The sequence below is a fragment of the Canis lupus genome, chromosome 17 (genome assembly GCF_048164855.1).
Source record: "Canis lupus baileyi chromosome 17, mCanLup2.hap1, whole genome shotgun sequence".
Classification (NCBI taxonomy): Eukaryota; Metazoa; Chordata; class Mammalia; order Carnivora; family Canidae; genus Canis; species Canis lupus.
The window spans coordinates 41647979-41660903 of NC_132854.1; the positions used below are offsets into that span (position 1 = coordinate 41647979).

Consider the following 12925-nt stretch of genomic DNA (forward strand, 5'->3'; position numbering starts at 1 on the left):
GTTCAGTATTTTTTTCTCCAGTAAATCAAACAGTTTTTAAGGATGTATTTTACTTTTCATTTTATCTAGAACATATTTATAAAATACAAAAGCAAGACCATGGAATGCTTTACTTATGTGTGTGTGCGTGTAGTGGGTACAGACACTGGAGTGCTAGTGCTGGAAATCTGGTATGCTTATTAGTATTCAACACTAGTGTTTCTCTAATATCTCATTATGACATCAACAAGGAAAGAGTTTCTGAGGAACACTGTTCTGTGGAAAACAGCAAGAAAATGTAAATGTTAATTTTAGACAAATTAGTGCAAAAATTATTCAATGTTTAGAAAAAGAAGAAGCACATCATGCCGGTCCTCTATTCTCCAAACCATAGAATATAATTTACATCTCTTCTAACATCAGAATATATGAAACTATAGGTCAGAAGAGTCAAGAAAATCATCAGTAATCCAAGTACTGCATTTCTTAAGGTAGAGATTACAGGAAATAAAACCAGTACATGTATATTGTGCTCACAACTAACCTGAAAGTTCACACAATGTAGAAGTAAAACATCTCTGGCTTTGGTAGACTTTTGTTTTCTGTTGTCGGCATAGCCATTTATCAGCTCTCTGATATTAGACAACAGTGTTGAACGCTGATCCTCTGTAGTACAGATTCAAGGTATCAATATTGTGTTAGAGTTAGTCATAATGTAGACTTATAACATCTGACATATCATTTGGCTCATAGCAGGTGAATAAATAATTGGGCTAATTACTGTTTCTTGGTATTCTTGGATACAGTTATAAGCTTTCCCCTCATGATCGATTTCCACATATTTAAAAATTCTTGAGGGTATAACTCCTCTAGTTATTGTAAGTTGAATTTCATGAACTTAATAATTAAAATTTCACTTTTACAACAGAATAAGCACTATACGTAAAAAACAAGTTTATTTTTAATATGGTGAACATAGTATTTGTTACAATAATGACCAAAATGTAGTAATTTAAGTGCAAACAATCAAAAAGGTTTTACAGAAAAATATGGAGAGAGGAATAAATAAATATTTTGGTGAACTGAATTTCTATGACCAGGCATGTGAATATAGTTTGTATTATATAATTCCACCAATTTTGCAGCTTGAAATGTGTATTTATTTAAAGATTTTGTTTATTTATTCATGAGAGATACACAGAGAGAGGCAGAGACATAGGCAGAGAGAGAAGCAGGTTCCCCATAGGGAGCCCGATGCAGGACTCCATCCCCCCGACTCCAGGACCATGACCTGAGCTGAAGGCAGATGCTCAACCACTGAGCCACCCAAGTGTCCCTCAAATGTGTATTTAAAAATTTTATTGAATCAGAGGCTAGAAATATTAATTTTCACTTTCCATTTGGAAAAAAATGATTATCTTTATTTTCTGATCATATATATTCATGCTGATATATTAATAAAAACTATTTATAAAATATATATTAAAGATAAAAGGATAATATTAAATTTTAATTATTATCATTTAAAAGTTTTAATTATTATCATTAAAAAGCTTTCATTATTATTTCATTATCATTACTAGCATTTAAAAGTTTCTCTGGCATGGGTATTCATTAAAATGGTCTTTATAAATCATCTCTCTAATTATGTGAATCAAAATACTGATCAAACGTCCTTTCCCAAACTTTGACAATTCACTGAAACAAAACCAATTCATATGATTATACTTACTATGTTCAAATACTTTCAAGTTTTATTTGCAATATTTTTCTGCTTTGAACAGTCATCTATGACTCTGAAAACATGAAGACATTGGCCTAGAACAGTTAGAACTTTTCAGGCTGTAGGGGCAGACCAAATATGTTTGTCCTTGTTGAAATAAACTTCCAGACCCAAGGTGGAGCCTCTCCTCTCCTGTCCCTGGAAAGTCAGCAAACTGAATTTTCATGTTCCTGTAAAAGCTGCTTGACCAAGGACTTGGTCAGGCAATTCCCCCAAAAGCTAAGCTAATTTAGGGCTGTATACGCATTGCCTTGGTCCTTGATCTTTTTAAAGGTCAGAAACACAAGCCGCCAGCCAATCAGGTGCTGTTCCCGCCCACCGTTTCAGCTTCCGCTTCCGCTTCCAGGGTATAAAAGAGCGCCGGAAACCCCCCCCCCCCCCCCCCGGGCTTCTACTGCACTAACGGTGAGGTGCCGGGTTCCTTCCGTCCTTGCGCTGTTTAACCCTGACTGAAGGGCCTCAAACTTGTCACTAAATAGTTTTAGTTTTGAGATGTTGCCGTTCTTGCAAGGAGACGGAACCCAAGACAGCCGCTGGAAATTCCACGGCGGCCCTCCTCCAGGCAACGCTCGACCTCCTGGCTGTTCGGGTTCTGCTTCCTCCCGCTCGCTGAGACCGGTAAGCTTTTCTGAGGTGCGGCTCCTCTTGTTTTGTGTTCCGAGCTCTTCGAGTTTTGTTGCTTTTCAGCCTTCCGGGTGCAAAATCGCGGTGTGAGGATCGCAATTTTTCAGGGAGGCCTCGTGGGGCGCCCACAGCGTTTGGGTTTGTGGATGAGCTCAGGTACGTGGTAAGCGTCTCCGGGAGGACCTCCCAGGTCTCGGGAACCGTGCACAGGCAGCTGGAAAGCTTAACCGTCTGGTTAAGTAGAGAGGATTATTTCCACAGGGCAAAATAATGATCTGAAGACAGCTGTGGAGGGACTCAAAGAAGCCTTGAGGTAAGTCCACTGTATAGACCACTGAGGAACTTGGGAAAATAAATTAAAAAAAAAATTTTTTTTTGGACGGTTTTGACGAATGGCATATCAAAGTGTCAATGGGCACAAGTCATACTATGAAAAGCCATTAGGGCACCCACCACTGTGAAGAAATCTTGTGAAAGGAGTAATCTATTGTCAGTGGACATCTCAGAAGCCAAGTTGCAAAATTGGTGGACAGGCATCAAGGACTTCAAAGCTGTTAGATTACCCACCACCTAACTTTAAGACTCCTTGTGCTAGGATAAGTTGGTCATGGAATGTATTAGATTGACACTAGGTCACTGGCCAACCTCAAGAAAATTTCTGTTATAAAATTTCTTGTTATAAAGATACACTGTGAAACACCACAGTGTTTCTCACCCAGCATTGCACCCCTTTTTAGGTATTCGTTTAGCTCTGAGACACTCAAAATTTAGCTACATAAATGAGAGCCTCCAGTTTCAAGAATAGGGCATGTCATCTTCCAGCATACCTGCTTATTTTATCTTTAAAAACAGTGGTTTTGGTAGCTCTGGATATTCTTTTTTAAAAAAGGCAAAATTTTGCTAAGACAATGTAGCATACAGTGGCCACTATGAGAAATGTTCCAATTAAATACAATAGTTCATTGAAAAAGTGTACTTGAAAGCAAGGCCTCCGAAATCAAACAGAATGGGATACCTAATTTTAATTGGCAGGCAGAAGGCTTTAAAAGTTTTCAAGATTCTAAAATAGCTTAGTTGAAAAATTCATTGCAAAAGCCTAATGAAGAATTAAAGATACAAGAGGCACCTAAAACAAAATACTGTATAAGGCTGTTGAGACCCCTGCTACACCACTTTACTGTTTTTTTAACCTGAGTACACAGTCTACTGATCCTCTGAATTACCTTTCTACTCTGAAGAGACTGGAAGAGTGTACCCAGATGTCTACCAACTCTTGGCCTTATAGTTGTAGTAGCTCCAAGACCAGAAACCTAAAACGAATAGCTGAGGGTTCCTCTTTTTATCCTCTTAGGAGTCTATCATCAAAACACTGGCCCACACATTGATGAGACAGTGGGGAAAAAACTGAAACACTGGGGAAAAAAGATTATCCTCACAGGTTATATCAAAGCCTTTCCCACTACCTGGAATAGCCCTTATCTTCCCTCACAGGAGGGCCACCATATGGGCCTCTCCCAGGGTTGACAGGACTCCAGCGGATTCTCTGGTAAGCCGGTACCAGTTATTCCTTTCATTAGCCAAAGGGAAACTCAAAGGAAAATTAATGGAAAACCTTGCCAAATTTTTGTAGATATCAGAGCTACACTGTCTATTTTAAACCCCACTCTCCAGGGAGCCTGCAGATTGGATTCTGGGAGAACTGGCAAAAACCATTGAAGAATTCTTACCATAGAATTCTTTTTTTTTTTTAAACCAGAGTTCTCTTTCTGGAATCTCTGTAGGGCTTGGTTGATTCAAAGTGCAGATGGCAGCATTAACAAAGCTAAACAAAACTGAAAAGGGAAGATAGAATTCTAAGACTCCTGTACAACCATAGCTGCTGTTTAGGTCTATTCTTCTTTTCATAGTTGTGATTATACAAAAGGAACCAAGTTATATTCAGCTTTTTAGCATAGCATCATAAAACATAAAACAAACAAAAAACCATCCACTTCCAGATTCCCTTTCCAGTGTTTTTACTCAGAATTCACATTCACATACCAGCAGCATAGATTTTTTTTTTTTTTGGCATCTTTTAACATCCTCATGACTCTGATATGTCTCTGTTATTAACTTAAATCATTATATGGGCTTGTAGAAATCCTACTAATCCTCCAAGTCTTGGCTCACATTTTACATTTTAAACAGAGCCTCTGAAATACCAACCAATAGGAAGCAATCTTTCTTTATTCTAAATAACAGGATTAGTATGCTTTCCAAAATGTACTGACTCTCATTTCTCAGGCACAGGTTCTTGGTCTGATTCTGGAAGAATGTTTTACATGTTGGATATTCTCAGTATGTCTCTCCTTGTGTCATTCCCCTTAATATACTGAAATTCAGAGTGAAAGATCTACACTATGTAAGTCTTCCATGTATACATTTATGTACACGTTCACATACAGAAACATTTGCATACCACATCAATGCCTTAAGTATCATATGTAAGAACAGATGAGCACAGATTATAAGCCATTTGACACAACTAAAATCCACATCTACAGTATTTTTATCGAAAAGAACAAGATTTTAGAAGAATTGATTTTATTTTGTAATAACCACCCACTACTATTAGTAATATGGACAACTGAAGCATCATTATTAATATTATTCATCATACTCAGATAATTTATTAAGATGGGTGATCCTAGTGTCAGAGTTAAAGTGACATTTGGGAATTGTTTTTATTATTTATTGTTTTTTTATGCTTTTGAGAATGAGGCTTTATAAACTGAAGCTTTTGTGGAATTTCATTCATTCTACATAAATTTTATCAACCTGTTACTTGTAGAAAATATTTTGCCCTCCAAAATCATTTTGTTACCCTGAAATGGTTACCTTAAAATAAGTATAGGATAATTTGTGTTATTTTTCATAATCAATCTGCATTGTAAATTTCCTGAGTACATAGGTTTTACCTTACCTGTAACAACAACTATAGGATTTTTTTTTATGGTTGTCTTATTGTTTTGAATTACCTGTATGGAGAGTTGTTATAAGCAGAAAGTAAGAGATAACAAGTGTATGTGTTGGAGTATCTATACTACTTCATGTAATCCATATACAGGGAATTTCCATAGGGAAACAAGTTACAATGATTACATATGACATTCTTAATTAATTAATTAATTTATTTATGATAGTCACACAGAGAGAGAGAGAAGCAGAGACACAGGCAGAGGGAGAAGCAGGCTCCATGCACCGGGAGCCCAATGTGGGATTCGATCCCGGGTCTCCAGGATCGCGCCCTGGGCCAAAGGCAGGCGCCAAACTGCTGCGCCACCCAGGGATCCCCCATATGACATTCTTAAAATGCCTGCTCCCTTTTTTTGATAAGGATTTGAGACTTTTACTAAAAAAGAAAGGAAAGGTGAATAAATAAAGGTAAAAACATCTAACAGTATAGAATGTTGTTATGCACTGAAAGAACTGAGTAAGTAGCTGTTGCCAGTTTATAACTTTTTTCACATTAAAGGAATAACTCTGGATTGAGGCTAAAAATGATAATATGAAAACTTTCCAGAAAAATAGATGTTGCCAGGATTTTATAGCTAAAGGTGCAACATAAATCTTGGAGGATCCATTGTGATCCAAAGTGGTTACTGCAAGACAGCATTAATAGTGCATGTCTTAAAATAAAACTGGACAAGAGCAGAGCACTTTAAAATGACTTTGGAAAGAGAAATATCCTTATATGAATTGAAGTCAACGCTCCATAGTAGGACTGTTTATTATTATGGCTTATATTCTTTATAACACAGGACAGTGATTAACAGTAACTATATTTTTAATTATTGGCATTCTATTATCTCAGTAACATGATAGTTACTAATGAGAATTGAAGGTCAGGAAAAAACAGTGAGAGATCTAAAAGCCACTTACCCATGTGTTACTCATATCTACTGTATAGTAACTGATCTATAATTACTTGGTAAATGATGAAGTTAAGCGTTGGAGAATCTTACCACTGAATGCTTCATTTATTTTTGAATTTCATATAGTTGCCATGCAATTAGTATTTACGAAGAATAATTCTCGATTCTCACACCATGACATCCCCCTCATTTCAGTCGATGTCATGATCATCGTATCCATAAATCAGGTCCCAAATCAATCAACCAACCATCAAAATAAACAACCAAAGTCATTCTTCATTACTTTCTCTTATCTCTCTCAACCAATACTATGTTTACCTGAAAATATACTCCAAAGCCCTCGTCTCTCTCTACATCTACTATCACCACCCTTGAGAAAGTGCTATAATTTTTTTCCTGGACAGTCTTAAAAAACCTCCCAAACTGATCTTTCACTTGGAGTTTCATCCTCTGCACTCTAAATTGTAAGGAATGTGACTTAATATTTATTAAATAATAAATAAATTGGGCCATTGACTCCCCTGTTTAAAAATTTCTGTAGTTTCCCATTAGCCTTTGAATACAGGTCCCTCTAATCTCAGTTTTCAAGATCCTACATGAAGTGAAGTGCCTTCTGCCTCCCTCTCCAATCTCCTGTATTACTTTTTTTTATATCTCCCTGCCCTCTAGTAACAAGCTTTTTTTTTTTTTTTTTTTTTTTTTCTAATTACATGCAGTGTTTATTCTACTTCAAGATCTTTGTACAAGTTTCTACCTCTGGGTGAACTGCTCTTCCCCCCGACACTCACATGGTTGACTAGCTCTTGTTATTCAGGTCTTACTTCAGAAGTCTGTTTTGTGAAGCCTTCTCTGACCATACCCTCTGAGGCAGGCTACAGATACTCTCTACCATAGTGCCTGAATTTATTTTATTTATGGGATGTAACACTCAGATACTCTCATATCTGTTTATTTATTGTCCAAAACCTTACTACATACAAAGTCCACAAGGCAGGTAAGACTTGTTTTACAACTTTGAAGAATGCCAAAAGCTAGAAGGAAGTTGGAATGAAAAAGTGAGTTTAAAATTCTCATGCCAGGATAGAGATGGACAGGAATTATTAAAAATATCTCTAATAGAGATAATGCCATTTGAAAGCTGGTGTAATACTCTGACTCAATTTTTTTATGCTTGACTGATGATACCTTTCTAGTGTCAGCCTTCCTTCTTCCCCTCTTAGCTCACAACTAGGCAAACTGATAAGAAAGCTTGCCCCATTCCTTGCCTTTAAGAATCTGTGGGATGTTCAATTCATACAACTCTGCCTACTTAGGAACCCTTTCCCCACCCCCAGCCATAACCACTCATGTTTTTATTCTCTTAAGTCACTCCAGCCAATTTTGGGTTCCATTAGGTAATACCCTGCTCTTCTCAGAAAGTCCCATCACTTTGAGTGATAAATTTTTCATACCATCTTGGTGTGTATCAGTTATTAGTGTTGACATCTGAACTTATTAATTAGGGGGTCTATACCACCTTTCATAATGACCACAAGAACTGATCTTTTGTTAATTGAGAATTTCAAAAATAAAAATTGGATCATATCATTGTAAGACATTTTGCTTGAATACTATAGTATAATGTGGATATTTTAAAATTGTTTCTACTTTCATATGTAACTTCAGACAATATTGTTGATTCTTGCTAAAAAAATTGGGAGTATTTTTCAGTTAAATTGTGAAGCTCTTAGTTTGTATCAAGACTGAATGAATTAATATTGTTTTTGTAATCTTAATGTGAAGTTATGATATGTATTGCATTTATGGAATTAGAACCATATCTCTCCATAGTGTATTTACTTGATTGCTAAAATTAGCATTTTTTTGGTGACATGAATTTGTATTCATTATTAAACTGTGTAATCTAAACATTTGCTACGATGTTAGCAGATCATTATTTTTTATAAACTAAAGTATAATTAGGAAGATGTCATATGAAAATAATATTCAGGAATTTATTGTGAGAAGATGGAAAGGTCAAGATGTGATATGAAACTTCTTTGTAATCACCTTGCTATAGTTACACCTGATGATTGTAGACTATATTACAATAACTGCAAGTCAGTAATACAATAATAAAATCAGAAATTAGTTGGTCATCTTTATCTGTGGTTACTAAAAGACTTCAGGGTGCATTTACAGGGATAAGCACAGAAGCTAGACTTTTAAAAGACTGGCTTAAATCCAGTTTGTGTTGATTAAAATTCATTATTGAAGTCGATAAAACAGCAGCATATACTTTAATCCATATGTTGACTTAAGAAAAAGAAAGTGTTGTTGCTGAGTCTTAGTTTCCATTTCTCTAGAAGGAAGAGAAGTGTACCTAATGCATCTGGATGGGCGTTATTGAGACAGTTGTGGGAGGGATGACTCTTCAGTTTGGAATGTGCTTAGCTACCACAAACTTCCATCAAGGCCAGCATTGACTGTGTGCTATAAACACAGTCTTGACACTATATATTTTGTATATCATGTAATTATGTACTAACACATTTTCTTTATTCTGATTGATGTCTCATTAAAAGACATTCATTTTTTAAATTAATTGATCATTTAAGACATTTATTGAGAGCTATGTGTCAGGCACTATGCAATTTTATTGTTGTCATGCTTAAACATTTTGCTAACTTTTAAAGATTTATTTTAGATAGAGTACATGCATGAGAGCAGGGGAAGGGGGAGAGGGAGAGAATATCCAGCAGATTCCCTACTGAACAGGGAGCCTGTCATGGGGTTTGATCTCATGACTCTGAGATCATGTCCTGAGCTGAAATTGAGAATCAGATGCTTTATTGACTGATCCAACCCAGTGCCCCTGTGCTACTAACTTTTAATAGATAAGTGTTCTGTTTCAGTGACTACCTACGTGAAAATTGTATATAAACTTTCAGAATGCCCCACTTGCTTTTATTTATATTAATGGTTCCCTGGGGATCCCTGGATGGCTCAGCAGTTTGGCACCTGCCTTTGGCCCCGGGCACGATCCTGGAGACCCGGGATCGAGTCCCACGTTGGACTCCCGGCATGGAGCCTGCTTATCCCTCTGCCTGTATCTCTCTGCCTCTCTCTCTTTCTCTCTCTCTCTCACTCTCATAAATAAATAAATAAATAAATAAAAATCTTAAAAAAAAATTTAATGGTTCCCCAGCTGTAGTCTGGATATTTTTGCTAGAGTTTTGACTTAAAAATTAACTTGAGATCCTGTTTAAAATTCAGATATCAAAAAAAAGAATTCAGATATCAAGTCCCCCACCAGAAATATAATATTTTGGGGTGAATCCCAGGAGTCAACATTTTCCTGCCAACTTTGCTAATGATTTCTTTAGAATGCAATATTTGAAAGTTAGAAGGTTGTCTTTAATTATATGGTGATCAAGGATAAGAATAGAAAGAGTATATTGCTCCATAATCTCTGAAAAGTCTCCATGTCAGTGTGCTAGGTAAATAATGAGATTCCTTTGTTTTAGTAATCTATAATCCACATCTTTTATATTAATTGGTAATTCTGTGGAATTTTCTAAATTTACTTTGTAAATGGAATATTTTCCATGTGTTATCACTTAGAAAATTTCCTTGTTTAAGAAAAATGAACATGGGGGCACCTGGGTGGCTCAGTGGTTGAGTATCTGCCTTTGGCTCAGGTCTGATCCTGGGGTCCTGGGATCAAGTCTTGTATTGGGCTCCCCACAAGGAGCCTGATTCTCCCTCTGCCTATGTCTCTGCCTCTGTGTCTCTCATGAATAATAATCTTTAAAAAAAAATGAACATGAAAAACTTCATGAAATGTTTGATATATACTGACAAAATTATTGTATTGATTTATTTATCAAGCCAAGACAGTAGATTATAGAGCTACATCAGGTAAATAAAATTTACAGTTTTTTTTTTTTTATTTCATAAAAAGTAATTGACTAATACTGGGCTTATTTGTATTCTTTTGATTCTTTTAATCTAGGAGAGATGGTTTAATGGAAACATGAAGTTTTGAAAAAAAAACTATCATCAGGAATCAGGGCTAAAATTATTGGTAGATTAGAATTTTGACAAAATTATATTATGGAGTGTTGGACTTCATTTTTCTTAGAAAAATAGAAATATGTATGCATATTTATCTATCATCTCACCTATCTATTGGGAGAAATGTATTCCTATATTGCATGCTATTAAATGATGCTGGACTAATTCTTAAATGAAATCCACTAAAGCAAAGAGACCGTGAGCCAGACAGGTTGGAAAATATCTTCACATACATCACTCAGCTAGCCATTGAAATGAAAAATCTTCCTCATGGCAGATGAACAGCCTGGGGGTTGTTCAGTTTGTCATAGTGGATAAAGGCTTTTTCTAGCACACTGCATTAATTTTTGCCAAGCAAGAGGGGAAAAAAAAGGATTAAATATTTCACACAAGCCCAGAGTGCCATATATGTTTTAAAGTTTGAAGGAATTATATATTCACAGGATTGTTTCTGTCCTTCCCCTGATAATAGTTATATGATGTGTTTAATGAGAGCATAATATTTACTAAAGTTTCAAGTAGACATTATGAAAAGGAATAGCTCATAGGCAAAGATATCAAGCATCATGTGGCAAACAGGGTGACATATTAGTTCCTTGTGATACATCAAGTGCAAATATTACTAAAAATACCAAGTTACAAAAGCTGCAAGGTCCATTCCCTATCCTTATTCTATTCCATAAAGGGAATTGTTCTCCAGGGGCATCTACTGAGAGCGTGTACAAAAGAAATGAGGTTAGTTTTATTAATTTACTTTCTTCACAACTGAATAGCCATAGCGTTATTCTTTCATTCCCCTTGGCGCTACTTTGTTCCTTTCTTTAATAACAGTAAATGTGAAAAATCAGGATTTGTTTTATTCAGCTTCATTTCACTGGGAGCGCTGTAGGGAGATGAGATTTGAAACTGTTCACCATAATGTATAGGATATGTGGATTCACTTTACTGATGATGCGGTATCACTGTAAATGACTCACTTTGGGATATACGGCTTTATCAGAGCATTAAGTCTTGAACTCTTGACTCTCTTTGAGTGGCACTGGCAATTGCTTAGGAAGAATTGCTGAGATCTGTAAGTGGTATTCCTTTTCTCAATGTTCTGTAGTCAGTGCAAACAGACCTTGTTGGCAAACACAGTGACAGCTAAAAAAAGGACATTTGGGATAAGCTTTCTATCATATAAATAAATGTAAGTTTTCCTACAGAAAAGCTAATTTACATGATAACAGGAATCCCCAGATTTTCCATCTGGAGCACCATTCTTTCTATACAGGTACTGAGAATTAAATGATGAAATTGGTCAAGATATTTATTCATATGTCACTTATAGTGTAATATGGAGACAATGAACAAGGAAATATGTGATACCTATATACATGTATATATAAATTTATATTATATATATTTAGTTGTGAAGGGAAGAACAAAGCAATAGCTAAGTGTTGAGAAATACTTTATGATTAGTGAGATTTTCTTGTGAAATAACATTTCAGTCGACCCTTGAAATTTAGAACAAGTCAGCCTTTCAGAATACAGAGAAAATCTTTTTATGAAGAAGGCACAACATATGTAAAGACCCTGAATTTGGAAACATGTTAACACAGAATTTAAGAAACATTAAGCAAAATATAAGAGTAAAAATTCACATCAGTGGGTTTTTTTCACCCATATCTCTTGAATATTTCCTAAAGTCTAGGTACTTTGATAGGCATGAAGTTGTATTAAATAAGTGTCCAAACCTTATATACATGGGGCTCCTAGCATAGGGAGGAATTGAGTAGACACAGGGGAAATAAAGGAGCAATTTGTGACTTACTAACATGAAAGAAAGTTCTTAAATTCTCTGTTCTTCAGTTTGCTCAACAATGAATGAAGAATTAATACTAACTTGTGAATTTAATGATCCTGCAATCAGCATAAAGGCATGGACATTTTAAAACTTATTTGGGAAATTATTTCATGTTTTAATTTTTAAAATGTCTGTAGAAACTCTTGTAAGATCCTATAAAACTCTTATATGGACGGCAAATGGATCTTAAAAATTTGTTTACTTTCTTTTTGGAAAAGCAGATATTAAACTCTTAGCTTGAAACAAACTCTCAAAAGATTTAACTCTGCTGTAGTAACCTATTTAGTTTTGAGAATAAGAAAATCGGTCCTTTTGCTTTTATTTGGCTATGAGAAAAATCTTATAATGTTGCTTACAATGTGTTTTTAGATCTTTAAAATGAGTATATTTATACAAGAAGTAAATATAATCTCTTTGGAACTTTTAGTATATTGTGGAGAAGGTTAAAATCTTCTTTGACTTCTCCACCAATCTAGGTATCTGCTTCTTTCTCAGATATTATCTATCCACTTAAACATTTTACTTCAATGTGTTTTATACATAAATATTCAATAAACATGCTTGTATAGTGTAGACAATATGTAGTAATCTTTTAGATTTATATATTTATCTCACTGTGAATATTTTTCTAGCAATATGATTTTATTATACGGAATCTTCAAAATTTTTAATACATAATGTTATTCATTTAAAACACACTAGGCATGCCAAGAAAACAGG

At 35.3% G+C, this 12925-nt stretch overlaps 1 long non-coding RNA gene across 2 annotated transcripts in view; it reads left to right on the forward strand.

The window, feature by feature from the left end:
- The first annotated feature begins 2156 nt into the window (after positions 1–2156).
- LOC140608045 (uncharacterized) overlaps positions 2157–12925 on the forward strand; it is a 314230-nt gene continuing 303461 nt past the window's right edge. For both annotated transcript variants that reach the window (XR_012009992.1, XR_012009991.1), the window contains exon 1: positions 2157–2380. This is a non-coding gene — a long non-coding RNA (uncharacterized lncRNA). The remainder of the gene's footprint in view (positions 2381–12925) is intronic.